At 40.2% G+C, this 16,785-nt stretch overlaps 2 long non-coding RNA genes across 2 annotated transcripts; both read right to left on the reverse strand.

Moving 5' to 3' along the window:
• Nucleotides 1-1,775: 1,775 nt before the first annotated feature.
• LOC112182783 lies at nt 1,776-2,494 on the reverse strand. Its single transcript, XR_002929544.2, has 3 exons — nt 2,444-2,494; nt 2,290-2,355; nt 1,776-1,942 (listed from the first exon to the last, which is right to left on the reverse strand). It is a non-coding gene; the product is annotated as an uncharacterized LOC112182783 (long non-coding RNA).
• A 202-nt stretch (nt 2,495-2,696) lies between these two features.
• LOC112181928 lies at nt 2,697-4,547 on the reverse strand. The gene is made up of 3 exons (XR_002929199.2): nt 4,415-4,547; nt 3,713-3,775; nt 2,697-3,598 (listed from the first exon to the last, which is right to left on the reverse strand). It is a non-coding gene; the product is annotated as an uncharacterized LOC112181928 (long non-coding RNA).
• Nucleotides 4,548-16,785: the final 12,238 nt, after the last annotated feature.

Here is a 16,785-nt window from a genome sequence, read left to right on the forward strand (position 1 = left end):
ATATTAGATCTGCTTACCAAACACATTTCATTTCTCTGGAACACACTTAATGGCTTCCAAATTAAAGCAACCTAGCTTCTAATTGGAGGAATTGGATTCGAATAAAGTGCATGATCAGTAATATAATTGTAATACACATATACTAATCGGTACAGTAAATCATAGAAAAGCCTTTTTGAAAGATCGCGTTCAAGTTTCAAGTTTTGAAAGTGCGATTGGAATTGAATCAGGCGATTTCAGAAGAGAGACTAATTCCTTCAATTATTGAGATAACACTATAACAGAGGTTAAAATAATTCCCCTTCATGTTGGGGGTATCAAAGAATAAAAACGGAAGTACCCAATTGAAATCAAGACTGAAACTTTAGTGGAGAATCCAATCCAAATCGCCAAACCCATAAACTAAATGAGGAGAATCAACAAAATCTACTTACAGGAGACTTGTCCTTTCGACTTGAACAGCGGTCACAAACCTGAAAACTACTCTCTGCAAATGGCGTAACCTTGATCAGTGTCATGATGTAGTTAACAGAAATGAGAAAGGGATCGACTGGGTCATTGGGTTAAGTAGTGATGGATGAAAATCGAAGAAGATTGAAATTGCAGAACCTCTCTCTCGCAAGACCCAGAAGACCTATATTTCTGTCTGTCTATCGATTGAATGGCAGCGTTGTAATAAAGAAAAAATGAGGGGCAAAAATGTAAATCAATATGGGACTTACTGTTCACGGAGAGATAGCGCTTTAGTATAGGTAATTGGTGTTTTGCTAGGAGAGCTTAGTCACTTCTTTCAAAAGGTTTCACTACCTCTGAACATACAAACCATTGTTGCATGTATATACAACACAGACGATAATTTCCGACGACGAAAAATGGTCAGAAATAGGGCATTTTCGTTGGAAATACCTATTTCCGACGAAAAGTCATCATCGGAAAGTTGTTGGAAATGTCATGGTCGGAAATAATTTTCTTCTGACTATCGGAAATGCGTCGAATATCACCGTCGGAAAACCTTATTTCCGACTAATATCACCGTCGGATTTGAGCCTCGTTTTGGTATGAATTAATGTTTGTTTCGTCCGAAAAAAGTCGACGGAATTAAGGTTTTTCGTCGGAAATAATTGCATTTCCGACGAATTGTTTCCGGCCATATTTTTCGTCGGAATAACTATTTCCGACAACTTAGTTTCGACTACTCGTTTGGTTGCAATAATATTTTCTGACCCATTTTTTCCGACCCCAAGAGTTGTCGGAAAACTTTTTCCTACGACATATTTACGACCAATACCTTCGTCGGAATAAATATTTCCGACTAACGAATTTTGGCGGGAATCGTAATTTGAGTATTTTCGATGACATATTTGCTTTGTGGGATATTTCCATCTATACAGATAACTTTTACCGACGAATATGGTTTATTCATAAAATGTTGTCAGAAATGGCTCACCGACAATCAGAATAAATATAGTAAATGCGATTACATTCAATTTTAAATATTAGAATTTTCTCAGAAATTAAATTTTCTCACCAAATAGATACATAGTGAAGATTTGAGTAATTTAGTGAATTCAAACTGCATAGTCTTAATACATAGGAAAAATAGCATCATCCATAACAATAGAAATAGTACGAGAGCAATACCAAACTGAAAACAAATAAAAGTTTCTTCCAGGACCTTATAAGTAGTAGCTAGTAGTAGGGATCAAGGTGCATGTGTTTCAGAATCTCCATTAGTAGAAGCAGGCTGTAACACATAAATACATTATAGGTTATTTCCTTCTGCTTTCTCCTTACTCGTTTACACCATTTTCTACCACCATCAAACTTCAGTAAATTTGTATGTTTGAAGAAAAAGTCACAATCTTGCCAACTCCCCTTCACTTTGCAGACAGAGAAAAAAGTCACCTATCACCATTCTGCACTTATCTTCTACTTCCTTGCTCTAGTGTTCAATGATACATTAAAAATTATTTCCACAAGAATTTTATTGTATTCAATCTATGCACATAATTACTTGGGAGGGTATGGTGTAATTGCTCTCTGACACTGACAGAAATATGCAAAACCAAGACACAGAGTGCTACTCTAGTATTACTTATATCTCAAAAGCAAGACATTCCATGACATCGAGTTGGTAAATATAGGTGCAAATGGGTTCAAAAGACATTTAAATTGAGAAGCAAAGTTCTGATCTAGCAATGACAAGATACAAAATCATCTAAAATTACAAACATAACCAGACAATTTTAACGAATGAACCGTAAAATCCAAGCTAAGAAAGAGTAAAACCTCCATAGTTTTTATTATCTGAGTCATAACTCTTGTCTGGCTGAAAAGATAAAACACCAGGAACACCTGCAGTATATGGAGCATTTAGTCCACAATATGTAAAAAAAGAAACCAAATGTGGGCATACTAAATTTCATTTCGTTCATATACTAACTTTCCAGATTGCTTGTAGATTCTTCATCAATTTCACAACAGAAAGATTTCCAACATGATATATACACATTTGTGCATCTTTTTCACTACAGACAAATATATTACACTGTTGAAACGAAAAAATTCGCACATCCAATTACAACGAGGCCCGTCCATATCAGGAAAATATGAGTGCTTTATTTAAATAAAATTAAAAGCCTCTCATAAAAACAAGGATGGACAAAGTTGATAGCTTTTAAAACTCTAAGCAAAAGGAAAAAGCACAAGAGTCATTAAGCTGGTCTATTGGATTTTTACAAGACGTCAGACTTCTTGTTTTGTCAAAATATAGATTACAAAGCAACTACAAAATACAAGAGTTGTAGTCTTCACGGAATACAAGTTCCCCAAGTAGTTCACTCCAAGTTGAACTCTAAAACTCTATGTTTTATACAAACCAAACTCATGATCGGTGCAATATAAAAAGCATTGCATAAAAAGAAAAAAAGGGAGGACGAAAATATAGAACATAGCAACATCAGGAGACCGGGAAGAAGCAGAGGGAGAGCAGCGGAGGAGAGGAAGAAAGCAAGAAGGAAGAGGGTGAGACTTTCAACGATCTGCACCTTTTCCTTTGCTGTTCTCCAATGATGCAGGCCTCCAGCGATACCGTAGGGTATCAATATCATGCTCCGACACGGCGTGCCTTAGGGTGCCGATATTGTCGTTGAGCTTCGACTTGGCGTGCCTTAGGGTGCCGAAACTACTTTCAAAGCTCCGGTGGCGGTGCCTTACGGTGCCAATACTGTTTTCATAACTTTGAAACAGCAAGCCTTAGGGTGCCGATATCATCCTCAAGTTTCGGCAGTTTAATAAACCGGAACTGACAGAGGGCCCTTTGTGGATCACCATCCAGACCTTGCTTCCATATAGGGTCGTGATTCAACATAAAAATGATAACAGGAACTCTGTCAACTTCACTTAAACACCACATATAATTACCCCCTGCATCCTTTCAAAACACCATAGCCAAAAAGAGCCAGTCCCGATCTCTATTTCAAAACACCTATTCTCAAAATAGCCAATGGGTAAATAAAAGAAGGCCTCACCCTTGAGTTTAAATCCTGGAGTTCTGATACTTGGCTACGGTATAGTCGCTGTTCTTGTCTCTGGCCACCTGTGTAGCCAGGGAGAGAAGTTGTCATAATGAATCCAATTCTGCAGCAGACTGCAAACTTAATGCCTACAAACAAGTTGATGTCGAAACTAATACTTTAAAGAAGAAGCTCACCTTAAAGAAAAATAAGCTTCGAGAGACCTTTGAGGCTTTGATAATTGCCGCTTTTGTTTGCACCTGCACATTAAGCTATTTTGTCATAACCAAATACAAGTTATGCTCAGAAAGAAGTTGTTCCTGTCCAAAGTTTAAAACCAAAGGTCGATAGCTGTGTACTTCTGGGAGCCACAGGTCAAGGTACACAACATAGAAAAAGTTGAAAGCCTGGCGGTGGAATGGCAAAATAACAACTTGCAACACTAATTAAGTGCACGAAACAGAGATGTGTTGAAATGCAAGGCATATGTTAGAGCCAATTTCAACTTATTCCAAGAGATTGCAGCAAGTGTTGATGCAAGAAATTGAAGCGGTGCCGACATGAAAATTAAAGAAGAAAAGTCTCTGGCAATGGCATCCATGTGCAAAGGAGTTTTAACCCAAGTTTTGGTCAATGTCAACAAGGCAATCCCAGAAATCCATAAAAGCACAAAGTAATAAATAAAACAAAGAATGAGTGCTATGGTGATGTGCAGGCCACGAGATTGATTAATTAAGCTATGCATAAGACAAAAGGGCTTAATTAACTAAGTGTCCAACACAATTGCAGAAGCTGACAAAGTGGCATTGCAGACCATCAATTCATGCACAAGACAAAAGCTCAAATCTGGAGGTCTAGAGTGCAGGAACAAAACAAAAGAAATTAACGAAGAAGTTTACCACTCAATATGCTTGTGCAATGACGCATTCAAGCAAAGAGTTGGTTACTGCACAAAGTTTGCTGATCTCTGCACACCCACGAACAAGCTTCGACAAACAAAGGCTAGAGTTCCTTCAAGATTCATTAACCCAGTGCCCTGGAATCACCAACGAGGGGGACCATGAGGAAAAGTTCAGAAATTTGGGTTCTCCTAATTCATAAATCAAACAAAGGAGTTAAAAACCCTCACCCAATCTTCTGTGCAGAAAAGCGAAAGGATCAGTCACAAGCTCCAGATGATGAAGTCCTCCTTGCTAAGAACACGAATGCGATTCTACCCAGATTAGATTGGGAGAAATGCAATTCATCTCCGAAGCCCTTCATTGATTAACAGGGGTATCCTTATTCTTGGAGCATTCCGCCAAATGCTTCGAGATCGTCTGGTTTTGGTGAAGAGAAGAAAGAAAGTGATTAAACATGAAAAAGAAAACAAGGGGCAGTTGTAAGCAGCTGGGTCATTACGGGTGCCCATAGCAAATTTGAGCCCCAAAAGCCTTAATTGGTGTAGACCGAACAACATAACTCGCAAGCAAAGCCCACCTCAAATTTTGGGCCCATTTGACGAATTCGGCGAAGCTCGATGCTTCGGGTGTCCACATCAAAATACACAAACTCTGGTTTCGTAAGAGAATTGCTCCGAAACCCAAAATGAAAATTGCTTTTGGTACAAAACCAAGAAAGCTCATATAAACAAGTATGAACTGCAATGGTTTGATCCCTTCACAGGGTATGTAGGCAATCTGGATTTAAATCTGGATGCAACCACAACATAAACCGAATCCCTGGTTCTTTCAAAACCAAATTCACTCAAATACATAGCCAAAGTTTTCGACAGGTCATCTACCTGTTGAAACCCCCAAGGCCACAAAAACTTGAACTACGAGTGGCTTGATCCCTTCCGGGGTACGTAGGCAGCCTGTAAAACAACCCAGGTGCAGCCGCAATTTTTCACAAGCACACACATCTCCATACGTTAACTTTGTACTTGGAATCAAAGGGTTTTCCCTTAAAGTGAGGGGTTGTAATTAAGAGATTATTATCTTGAATGGGTCGAACCTGACATAATTAAAAGCTCTATTTTATCAATAAGATAGAGCGAAATTGTGTTGGGTATATTAATTTACAAATTTTGCTCAACATACACCAATCAGCAAAAGTAAATAATAGAAGGAAGCAGAAAGTAAATTCATAATAAGATACTTACTTTCCTAAGACCTTTGTTAGTATTTGAGCATAATAATCAACCATTTGCGCCTTTGTAACAACACCAATCCCCGGTTTATCCATTCGAACAAGCCAGTGTTTGGTATTCCCATGTGGAAATAACAGAGTTGCATTTTTGAACGTTTGAAAAACTGTAATCCTTTTTCACATAAACAAAATATGGGTCAGGCCTAATCGATAAAACCCCCGGTACTTAAAACAAAGACATGCAAAGAATTAAACAATTCAACATTGACATTAATGAACAACCAAACCTCATGGAAACTTCATCGTCTGTTCAAACAGAAAATCTCTGAAGCACTCATTTTGTGACAACCACAAAATAGCACACCTACAGATTTAGTGTCTAGCAACAAGCAATTGAACTAAACATGGGTAAAAATGAAAGAATTTTACGTGCAAGCTTATGGGAAGTTTCATCATTAACATCACAGCAAAAGCCAAAATGAGTTTCCCAAGAAGCATTATATATACACATCTGAGCATCCTTGTCACTATAGAAACCAACATTGAAGCATAGTTCAGCTTGAGAGCCTAAGCAATTCCACAGTGGCAAACAAAATTAAAGCTTACCCAGCCACTTGCCCAAAACTCTTTGAACGGTTTTAATATAGTATTCAATAACTTCTTGTTTGGAAATGACCCCTTGTGGAGGAGTCTCCATGAGCACTATCCAGTGGCAGGAAGTTGAAGCTGAGAGCATTTTAGGATCTCATCAGATTAGTCTTCAAACACAGCAGATAACACAGCAGTCTCAATTCAGCATAGCATACAAAGTAAACTATTTGAAATCATCATAGCCTAAAGTTGTAGCAAAGTACTTTAGAAGTATAAGCTAAAGAATAAGTATTATACCTTTGCAGCATCAAGACACTGGCAGTCCATGACTGCAAGTGCAACCTGCTCCTATAGAGTCCGTTCTGCATCGAGAAATACAAAAAGAAACTTTAAATTGGAGATATAATAATGGCAGGATATAAGCTTATCATGATTGAATATAGCTAGGACTCAAATGAATTTGTCTACTTCCCCCCTTTGTCTACAGTTTACTTAAATGCCTCAACCTCATCTGTCGAATGTAAACATGGGATATCTCTCTGGTTTTTATTTTGGTTTTTACTATGATTGGACTGTTGTTACAGATGGTTTTACAGATAGCAAATTAGTATTTTGGCAATCATTAGTTTTAACAATTTCAATTGAACATACCATGAATTTAGATTAGCTTTTACCTAGTTCAAAACTTCATTATATTTTATAAGATAAACTGTAGCATCAGGAACTAAGGATTCTGCCTATCCAAAAATCAACAACCACGACATATCAACTCAGCGAAGAATCAGAGAAGAATTCTTTGTTTGTCACATGACCGGTGTTGTTAAAATCACTGAAGGTTAAAACCACATAATGGTGTTTTTAGAGACAAATTATTAACCCAATTTTGCAACTTCAAGGCCATTTCTAGATAAGTAGTAACTGTCTATTGGACCCTAAACAGATTGCATGCATATATATATATATATATATATATATATATATATATATCAGATCCGATCCAGAGCGGAGCTCCGCTTTGAAATTAAAGTGTGAAGTTCGAGTTTTGGGTCACTTTTCGATCGCATATCCACATCTCGACCGTTCAGTTTTTAGGTACTACTGTATAGATCATCTCTGCAAATTTTCAGCCAAATTATGATCGTTAAGGCATCTAACTCGTTTAAACCAATGGACGGACTGAATCCGTCAACCTGAACCGTACTAGCTTTAAGGCACTTATCAATGCCTTAACGATCATCATTTTGGCTGAAAATTTTCAGAGACGATCTATACACTAGTACTTAAAAACTGAACGGTTGAGATGTGGATATGCGACCGAAAAGTGACCGAAAACTCGAACTTCACACGTTAATTTTCAAAACGGAGCTCCGCTCTGGATAGGATCTGTATATATATATATATATATATATATATATATATATATTGACTCTAAACCAAAGTCTGAATTTCTTTCTTGAATTCAAGTACAACAGCTAGATCAACAATGAATACCCCTACAGCTTTAGGCAAACAAAATAATATGCTCGCAACATATCAAGAACTTACATTCATGGCTTAGACTTTTCTGTTACTTAATCTACCCTCAGCTTTCAGAAGATCAAAACTTTATTGTATTTTAGAAGACAAACAATAGAACCAAAGATCCATAGAATGCTGCTAGATACAAAATAGATTTGTGACAAGGAATCATTTTTCAAACAAGCATTGGGATGTCTAGTTCAATATACAGAAAAACCAGAACTTAAATGATTCAAGTAGAAGTTCAAATCTCAACAGAAAATCAGAGGAACATTTAAAACTCTGGAACTTTCTCAATTACAGACCAAACTTGGAAAATTCACAGAACATTCACTTTATGTCGAAATGCAATGAAACTTTCCAGATCCATTGCTAACTAAAAGAAGTAAAACATATCAAAAACTCAGGTCATTTGGAGGTCAATAAGTTAGGAAAAAGAAATACCAAAAAAGGCTGTACTGCAGGACAGTTTCTGCATATTTCTTTCATCGTAGTTTAGAGCAAGATATGCAGCTCGCTTGTTTAGCTCTGACTTTGAAGTTTCTATTGTAAACAAGAAGTTTCAATACACCAACAACAAAACAGCAGAGTTTTGCTTGAAACATGAATTCCAATAAGTCCTCCTAGAGAAACATGTAGGATTTTGATCACATGCGGTAAATCCTAGTTTTAACTTGCTCAGTTTTGATCACTTGACCAGTACAACCAAGATGGGCTATTAACTACTTTGACCAATAAGAATGAAATTCCCGTGCAAACATAGTAAATTCAATACTAGTGTGCCTTGAAGTAAATTATAGATTTCATTTAAAGTTTCGATCTTTGGATTGTGACGAAGTGAAGAGGGGCGAAGAAGAGTTATATTTAATATGTTGAAAATATATGAGATAGACATGAAAATGACCAAAGCAGAATATGCAGAACAAACAGAGCATGGAGATACGATTTGAGACAATCTCAATACCTACTCATTCAATACAAATATTCATAGGAGCAAATAATTGAAAGTTATGTTGTGCAGCCACCATTAATACTCCCTTGCAATAAGTATCTTACCAAATAGAGCAATTAATAAGACACATCTGCATGACCATCAGGACTAAAGCCTAAAACAAGTCTTCATCTAACAAAGATATACGAAGCATCATTAGAAGATTACATTTGTTAGGCATGTCTGAGCAAACTAATTGCCACCTAAAAGCACAATACCTATTGGAACTTCACTACTCCCCTGCTACAAAACAATCACCAAATCCAAGATTCCAATCAACAAACTAGAAACACAACCACAGCAGATACATAACAAATTAAAACCCTTAAACACTATCCCCAAAAAACATATAGCCGTGTTAACCAAAAAAAAAAAAAAAACCAAATAGCCGTAAATGAGAAAGATGACATCTAATAATATAAGGAAGTCAAGTGAAGCCTTAGATTTTGGTTAAAAGAGATTTTCCGTTGAAGTGTAAGATACGATTGCTGGTAATGTCAACTGCGTGTTGCAAAGAAAAGAGAACCCACTCACCTCAAATCCTAACAAGACCAATCATACAATCGAAACAAGCCTTGTACTATTGCCCAACTGCCAAACTCTTCAATTTTTGTTCCGAGCAGATCTGGAATGGAGCACACCTGTAAAGAAAGATCAAGAGATTAGAGCTTAGATTAACCAGAGATATAGAAGAATAAGACGTGCTGAGACATAATAACAGGGAAATGGAGAACTACGCGAGAGAGAGAGTGATGGGCGATGGAAGAGAAGGCGTGAAGTTTCGATCTGATAGGTTTATTGAGTTCATCGCTGGAGGTAGTAGAAGAATAGCGTGTAGAGGCTCCACAATTTAGGATATGGCAATTTTAGGATATTGCAGGATGATCAAATATGAGGCAGCGGGAAGAATTTTAGTGGCGGCAAACTTAAATTTTTTTTAATACAAATTTCAAATTGTTATTTTTGTTTAAGGATATCTCTATTTTGTGTTTAATCCAAACTCTAGGTACTTGACCTAGTGGTAATAGGTTCAATTAGAAGAATCTAGAGATTCTCTTTCCTTGTATGATTCTAACTCTATGCATTGTAATCTCTATATAAAGAGGCCCCTATTATCAATGAGAATACACAGCGAATTTCTCTCAATTCTGATTCCCTAAAACACGTTATCAGCACGAAGCCCTAAATTCGTAGCCTTCAATCCCAGAAATCACCGCCGCCCCCTGAAGATCTCACTCCAGGAGTCCAGAACCGGCGGCCCCACCCCCAGAACCGACCGCAAACCATCGAACTGGCCACCGGAAGTACAAAAGTTCTCCTGCCCGGTTCAGAGCCTTCCTTACCACCTCCTGCACATACTCGACCCCCTGCAGCATCTCCACCCCAAAACCCGAACAGAAATTTCACCACCGGAACCGGCCTAAATCAACCGAACCGCCACCGGAACCTTCCTAACTTGAACCGGCAGAAAGAAAGAGAAAAAAAAAAAAAAGGGGAGGAGATCCTGTGCAGCCCACCTGCTGCAGCCCCAAGCCCACTTGCTGCAGCCCAAAAGTTGAGCCCACGTGCAGCAGGCCCCAGCCAGCTGCCAAGCCGCAAACAGCTCTGCCACGTCAGCACCGGATTGCCACATCAGCGCCGCACTGCCACGTTAGATCCGACCTGCCACTCAGCACCTCCGGTCACGATCAGTCAACGCCGGTCAACCCTCCGGTCAACACTTTCCGGCCACTTTCCGGTCACTACAGTAATTTCCGGCAGCTACATTACTTTCCTGCGACATTTTTCCGGCCATCTTTTTAAGGTAATTTTCAAAAGTTTCCGTTTTGAAGTTTTTTTTTTCAATTCTTCTTCTTTTCTCGGGGACTTCCAACATCCCTTCTTCTACCCCCCTTCTTCTTATAGGGGAGACCAAAAGCCGAACTGGGGGGTTTGTGCTCACTCCAAGCTTGAGTTTGTAGAGTCCTCCAAACTTAGAGTTTGTTGAGAAGAAAACGATCGACCACATACATCATTGTTTCGATCTAATCCAAAACCCTCTTGGAATCGGATTTCTGGAAGCGACTACACTCAGAAAAATCCCTAATTCTTGGAGCGACTACGCTCAGAAATTTAATAGTTTTCGTGGTAGCCCTTTTTCGTCCGAACTAACCCTAATCTTGCGTTGTTTTTTAGGATGAGTTACCTGAACAAGCTGAACTTTGTTCCACAAGACAACTGGCGCAGGATACCATAGTGGGTCCGAGATGTGCGCCAACATCTTAAGGTTGATGGACTTCTGGAAGCCATCCAAGAGCCTAGTCAGAACATGCTCTCCATTGAGCAAGCTACTGCTTTGAAGCAAATCAAGCTAAAACCATCATCTCATGACAAGGCACATGAATGACGCCTCCAAAGTGAATACCTCAAGGAGGAAGACCCAAGAAAGTTATGGGTTGAACTGAGCAGCGATTGGCAATGTTCGTGACCCCTGCTTCCTGATTAGAAGTGCGATGGCATAGCCTCCGCTCTGTGATTTCAAGTCTGTGCTGATTATAACTCGGAGCTCTTCGTATCAAGTCCCTGATGGATTTGTGGTCAAACCATAACTGATACGATGTTGATCGAGAAGACTCTATCTACCTTCCCCATCTCTGCCCTGATGATTTCAAAGAATTATCGATTGATGTGAAAGCAGACGTATCACGAGGTTCATGAGCTTATTGGCGCCATGAACGTAGCTGAAAAGCACGTAAACATACTCGTGAAAAACATAATGCTAACCCGTGGGAACTAAGTCTATTCCGGAGTCTAACTTAGTCGCGCCCCCAAGAGGACGCAAGGAGCAAAACCCTAAGAGTAGGGACAATTCTGGACGCTCTGGTCCATATTCTCGCCCTAAAGAGGAAGAAAATCGCCAAGAGAGGTGTGCACGAACCGTGGAGGTCAACATGTGAAGAGAGAGAGAGCGGAGCTCCGGCTATGGAGCTTGACCATAATAGTCGGAGCCTCCGGCTATGACGCCACCAAGAATAATAGTCGTCCAACACATGCACCAAAAGCATCTCGATCAAGGAGCCTGACATAAAGATGTTGTCTTCAATGTGGATCAAGTGGACTTGGCAAGGAAGTGCACTGCATCCCAGAACGTTGCCAACGCATACAAGATGTATCGTGAAGCAAGGGAGGCAATTACATGGAACAAGAAGATCAGATGGAGATCTCGATCTAAGGGTGGAAGACTACAAGGATCCAGACCAGAAACTGGCGATTTTGATAAGTCTTTTATTTCCAAGAGATGTAGGCAATTGCCATATACTTTGTAGTAGATGCCAATGATATTAGTCTTTCTCAAAGTAGGCGACTCAATGTAAAAGTTTCTAGAAAGGTTTTGAGATAAGTGGTACTTAAACGAGCTTGCTCCACCGACATCTCTCTACTTAACTGGTCACATTACATGGAATTACCGAAAGAAGTTAGGCGACTACCATTGTTTTGCATTAACTAGTTTTTTTGGATAGATTTTTTGGTTAAGAAACGATGATGTAATTCCGTTTGCTTATTAATAAAGTTGAGTTCTTTTCTTTATGACTCCTTTTTATTACGAGCTTTCTTTTAGAATGGATGACTTCAATGTCTGCGGATAGTGCGACTACGGCACACCATTCACGACATAGGCAATTATTCTAGAGATGTTGCCTACATATTCATTGTGACTACGATGGCTAGGCCATCAAGTTAGTTCAAGGACATGGAATGGCCCATTCCTTTGCCCAATGGCACCTTGATAAAGTCACTAAAGCTCTCTATGCTCCTAAGGCAAATCGAACCTTATTAAGCTTTAAAGATATTAGAGCCAACGGATCCATGCGGAAACGCATTATGAGAACGGAATAGAATTCCTTTGCATTACCTCTAATGATTGCGGACGGAAAGCGCATCTTAGAGAAGCTTATGTGTCAATCTAGTGGACTTTATGTCACTACAATTCGACCAATTGAATCCAATAATGTCATAAGAGAAGATCTCTTGGATTTAGACACATATTAGCTTTGACATGACCGACTAGGACATCCTGGTCGTGAAATGATGCTTCGTATACTTAAGACTTCACACGGGCATCCCTTTTCAGAGTGACTTCACACGGCATCCTTTTCAGAGTGGGAAGAAGCAAGAATCAAAATTGATTCCAGGACTTAGCAGACCGCAAAAATTGCAGCTTCTGGCGCTGCTGCTGTCTTGGCCGCCGAAAGGCCGCCCCTGTCCTAGTGATGATGCCATAAATGGCACAACCATGCGCATGACGCCATGGTTGCTCCTCCTGGTGGCCATAACCCACACAAACCAATTTCCATGGCTCTAACCCATAATGGGAGATGTAGTCACACACTTTGCTTCTAATAGAGCTACAGACGCTCAGGCCCAACCAAAATCCTCATTGGTGCTTCTAAGGCCCCTCGCTCATTTGCAAAGCCTCTTCCTTCGGAAATTAGGACCGAGACCGTCCTACGCAAAGGATCCAAAAATGCTCATTTCCGTTCTTACAGAGAATCCAAGGGGATATCTGTGGACCAATTCAAACCAATCATGCGGACCTTTTAAATACTTTATGGTATTGGTTTATGCGTCAACACGCTGGTCACAGTCTCGCTATTGTCCACTCGGAATGCTGCTTATGCTAAACTCCTCGTCCAGATTATCCGTCTACGGCTCACTACCCTGACCACCCTATTAAGTCGATTAGACTTGATAATGCTGGGGATTTACATCGAAAACGTTCGATGACTATTGCATGTCACTGGGGATTGATGTCGAACATCCCGTTCCCATGTTCATACCAAAATGGTCTCGCAGAAGCCGCTATCAAACGACTACAAATGATAGTGCGGACATTGGTTATGCGCACCAATCTCCCTGTTTCTGCTTGGGATATGCAATATTGCATGCAGCGACACTCATTCTCTACGACCCACTGCAACCAATCTTACTCTGTGTTACAGCTAGTGACTGGATACGAGCCTGATATCTCGCATTTATGCATTTTTGGGTGTGCATCTATGTGCTATTATGCCGCCACAGCATACTAAGATGGGTCACAACGACAAATGGGCATCTATGTTGGTTTGAATCTACAACCATTGTCCGCTACCTTGAACCTTGACAGGCGATCTCTTTACCGCTAGATTTGCAGATTGTCACTTGATGAGACAGTCTTCTCATCGTTAGGGGGAATAAGAACAGATGTTAACAGAATGACAGGAATTGTCGTGGTCTGTCCCCACTATGTCTCATCTCGATCCCCGTACCGCACAGTCCGAACTTGAAGTGCGAAGAATAATAGAGCTCAGAACGTAGCAGACACTCTGCCTGATGCGTTTCTGATGTGCCAAAGTGACGAGATCACACATACCTGCGATGTCCCAAATACTGGACATCACGCCACTCCTGTGACATCAGGGGATGGCGCCATTGCCCAACATGGCAATGATGTGGCATCTATGGCCGCAGGTCCCGCAAGGAAGCGCGGTAGACCAATTGGTTCGAAGGATACTCGCCCTAGAAAGAAAGCGAATGAGGCACAGATAAATCCTTTGATCATCGATACTCAAAATCCATCCCATGAGAATGTTCTGGATTATGGTTATGTCCAAGAGACATCATTGGGGGATGCCTCAATGTCAGAACCTATCCATGAGAATGTAGAGATCTCTGTAAATTACACTAGTGTACATGGGACGTGGGAAAGAAACTCCATCATCATTGATGATGTATTCACGTATTCAGTGGCGCGTGAGATTATTGAGACCGATGACATCGAACCACGCTCCGTTGATGAATGCCAACGTAGAGCTGATTGGCCAAAATGGAAAGATGCGATCCAGGCAGAACTTGATTCTCTAGCGAAAAGAAAGGTATTTGGCAAAATTGTACCAATACCGCCCAACACCAAACCAGTTGGTCACAAATGGGTATTCGTTAGAAAGCGTAATGAGAAAAATGAGATTGTAAGGTATAAAGCTCGCCTTGTGGCGCAAGGACTTCTCACAACGCCCTGGATTCGACTACGAGGAGACCTATTCTCCCGTAATGAACGTCATTACGTTCCGCTACCTTGTCAGTTTGGTAGTTTCCGAAAAACTGAACATGCAGCTTATGGATGTGGTTACTGCGTATCTATATGGGGATCTAGATACAGAAATATACATGAAGATTCCAGATGGAATTCAATTACCCAAATCAAGTGGCTCTAGACCGCGGAGCGCGTTTGTGATTAGATTGAAATGCTCACTATATGGATTGAAACAATCCGGACGGATGTGGTATAACCGTCTAAGTGACTACTTGGTTGGGAAGGGATATGTCAACAATGAACTATGCCCATGTGTGTTCATAAAAAGGACAAGTTCCGGATTTGCAATAGTAGCGGTTTATGTTGATGACATGAACATAATTGGCACCCTTAAAGAGTTAAGGGAAACCGCTGAACACTTGAAATCCGAGTTTGAGATGCAAGATCTTGGGAAAACACGTTTTCCTTGGTTTAGAACTCGAGCACCATAGAGATGGTATTCTGATTCATCAATCAGCTTATACCCAAAAGATGCTTAGGCGTTTCAACACTGATAAGATTAAGCCTTCAAGCACCCCAATGGTCGTCCGTAGTCTTGATCCAAAGAAGGATCCATTTCATCCAAAAGATGACGACGAAGAAGTGCTAGAGGCAGAAGTGCCCTATCTAAGTGCAATAGGCGTATTGTTGTACTTAGCACAATGCACAAGACCGGATATCTCATTCGCAGTGAACTTGCTAGCTAGATATAGCTCTGCGCCAACACGATGCCATTGGACTGGTGTTAAAGATATCTTTCGATACCTAAGTGGTACGATTGATATGGGCTTGTTCTATCCCTATAGAGAGATGATGGATTCGGACCCATCAAGTGCCAGGGACGCTACACATGGTGGATTGCATTCCCTATCCCCAAGCCAAAACGATATAAGTGTTTTGGAAGGTTTTGCTGATGCTGGGTATCTCTCTGACCCACACAAAGGTCGCTCCCAAATTGGTTATGTATTCATCATGGGAAAGACCGTGATATCTTGGAGGTCTACAAAGCAGACCTTAGTCGCTACCTCTTCGAATCATGCAGAGATTATTGCTCTTCACGAAGCAGTTCGTGAATGTATATGGCTTCGATCCATAGTTACGCATGTTCGAAGCAATTGTGGTTTGAAGTCTACCACAGATGAGCCAACGAGCATTTATGAGGATAATGCTGCTTGCATTGAACAAATGAAGCAAGGCTACATCAAAGGCGACAACACCAAGCATATATCGCCCAAATTCTTCTACAATCAGCAACAACAGAAGTTCCTCAAGATCAAAGTGAACCAGGTTCGATCTGAGGACAATGCGGCAGACTTGTTTACTAAGTCATTGCCCAAATCCACGTTCGAGAAACATGTGGCAAGAATTGGCTTGCGGAAATTATCTGAACTCCCATGATCGTAGTCATCAGGGGGAGGTGCAGACATCAGGGGGAGATGTCTACATGTTCGTCTCGAATCGTGAAGGGTGTGTTGTGCTCTTTTTCCCCTTCGACCGAGGTTATTTTTGTCCCACTGGGTTTTTGTTACTCGGTAAGGTTTTTAACGAGGCAACGAGAGAAGCACCGCGTTTGGACAACACAAGGGGGAGTGTTTAAGGATATCTCTATTTTGTGTTTAATCCAAACTCTAGGTTACTTGACCTAGTGGTAATAGGGTTCAATTAGAAGAATCGCGAGATTCTCTTTCCTTGTATGATTCTAACTCTATGCATTGTAATCCTCTATATAAAGAGGCCCCTATTATCAATGAGAATACACAGCGAATTTCTCTCAATTCCTAATTCCCTAAAACAATTTTGTATTTTTTCTCTTGGGACAATTATTGTTCTTTTTTTTTATTCTTAGGTACGTGTAGTCCAGTTATATGACTACTTATATCAAACAAGTTCAATTGCATAGATATTCCACTTATTCAGGATATCTCGTCGGGAATAAGATTATATGTTGTTCA

This window comes from Rosa chinensis, chromosome 1, assembly GCF_002994745.2.
Source record: "Rosa chinensis cultivar Old Blush chromosome 1, RchiOBHm-V2, whole genome shotgun sequence".
NCBI lineage: Eukaryota > Viridiplantae > Streptophyta > Magnoliopsida > Rosales > Rosaceae > Rosa > Rosa chinensis.